The sequence below is a fragment of the Dreissena polymorpha genome, chromosome 3, assembly GCF_020536995.1.
Source record: "Dreissena polymorpha isolate Duluth1 chromosome 3, UMN_Dpol_1.0, whole genome shotgun sequence".
Classification (NCBI taxonomy): Eukaryota; Metazoa; Mollusca; class Bivalvia; order Myida; family Dreissenidae; genus Dreissena; species Dreissena polymorpha.
The window spans coordinates 73,177,288-73,179,765 of record NC_068357.1 but is presented as its reverse complement, the minus strand read 5'-3'; positions in this window follow the sequence as shown (position 1 = coordinate 73,179,765).

Here is a 2,478-nt window from a genome sequence, read left to right as displayed (position 1 = left end):
TATCGTTGGGTTTGTTGTTTATTTAGGAGACGTATACGGTATCAGGAAGTGAAGTTTTTAATAAGATCAAATATTGCTAATTATTTAAATAATAAGTGTGCACATATTGATGATGCTCATAAGAATAACAATATGTTTGATGTTTAGGCAAGGCCTTGTCGGCTATATGCTACACTATGTAAGATAAGGTACTATATTTAGAGGGGGGGGGGTATTTTTGCAAAGGATTTGTGAAAAAAATCTGCTTATAATGGATGCATCCTTTAAAAGGATTTACCTTAAAAATAGAAATGACAAAAGGATTGTCTATTTTAAAAGTGGTATGAATCATTTTTTCTCAACGGTCGGTAAAATGAGCCTCGTTCTGGGAAAACTGGGCTTAATGCATGCTTGTAAAGTGTAATCCCAGAATAGCCTGTGCAGTGCTTACATGTTAATCAGGGATGACACTGTCCACTTGTATGGATTTTTTTGTTTAAAAGACATATTTTCTAAACAAAAAGCCAGTGTATATGGAAAGTGTCGTCCCAGATTAGCCTTTGAAGTCCCTAACTAGCCTGTGCGGACTGCACATGCTAATCTGTCGTGACACTTTTTGCGCATGCATTAAACCCATTTCCCTAGAACGCGGCTAATATTTTAACAGTTAAATTCTTATTGTGTTCCCGATTGCCTGGGCTTGATTTGCTGTTACAATACATATATTTTACTCTTGTTTTTAAACCAATTCGTAGCATTATACTCATTTTCACGAAAGTATATCTACATAATGACCATTTTGGGGAAGGCTTACTTCATAAAAAAACGGAATTGCATTTTTGAAGGCAACAACGGTATTTATACACGCATATTAGTGAAACCCTGTTTTATCGGGCATACAAATGTATTCTTAATAAATCATCTGGGTTATAATCGTTATTAAAACATACGTGTAAACCGTTCGAAATAAATATATACTAGCAACAATAGCATACGCTTGGTATATACTATTGATTCATTGACGAAGACGAAATTTTTCTATTTATTCGCGGAAAAATGTATACATTTACACTCATTTCAATTTTAATTGTGATAATATCACTCACAAGCAACAGTGGATAAATCAAAATCCAATATATGCACTTGTATAGTATAGGCGTGAAACAACAAGCAAAGTATATAATAATATTTGAAAGTATAACGAACCCTACAAAACTAGACGGGAACGTCTTTAATTCTTGAGATATATCCAGAACTGTTCCTATTGTTTAAAAAAACGCTTTTGTATTGACTTGTATTCCGCTGATTTTTTTTGTTCATTCTTCTAATTACAAAAATAACAGACGGTTCGAAATAAGATTAAAATACCTGAAATATGTCCCGTGACAGCGGCATATTGGAAAAGGCATCTTACGTTGCATGATGACGTTAAAAATGACATCATAATGTCAACGTTTAAGTGACCTATGTAATAATATGTTTGCATATCTTCTTTTCTTTGGTAATACATAGGTTTGAAAGAGTTAAATATATTGTCGATTACAAATCAGTAAGGTTTTCTTTTGGTATACGTCATGTCCGAAATAGCAGGATTGAACAAGGTCACGACACTAACATAGACACACAATCCCAAATAAAGAACACGTTCGATATGCTTTAAATGTCGATTATTACAATCGCCAATAGGAATGTTAAGTAATGGACCATGTAATAATATTTTTTATTAAATAGTCCTTAACGAAACACTGTTAAATTTGTTAACAGTTACTAATTTGTTTTGTCTCAAACAAATGTTTAGATAAAGAAGATCAAAAGGCTCCCCTTCATAAAATTATCTTTTAAGACACATACTTTACTTAATTTCTTAAGATTTATAAGCTATTATATTTAAATTAATTGTTGGGTTTTCTCTTTCTTCATAAATTTTACATATTGAAAGCCGATGGGTCATGATGCTTTCTTACAAATTATTCTTCCATAACCAGTAACATTTTGTTTTTTAACTACGAATAATTAAACTGCAGAGAAAATACAGAAGAAAACCCCCGTTATTATCACGTAATTTCCTTATTTAAAATGAAACTGAAAATGCTGCCGGAAGACTTGTTAAAATCGACATAAGCACCGTTTTGTTGTTATGAACTGCCAGGTTTAGCCCGCGATGTTATTTCCAAGAAGATTACTGTTACCACCTAATAGATCGCACATTTAGAACACATAGAATAATTGTAGTGTGCTTGTCTTGTATACCTGCATAATGAAGTATATCATGGGCAGTAATATAACAATTATTAAATATACATATCTATGTATGAATGTTCGGTTTCAGTCTCTTCTTTTGAGAACGATTATTTTCCTATTGTCTGTCCGGTATCATGCTTAGATAAATGGGGACCATGCTAGATGCAAAGAGCGTCACGCAGGTATCGAGAATCAAACGCAACGAATCGCGCCCCAAGTCTCAAATAACTCTTTTCACTGTTCCCGAAAGTGGAGCAT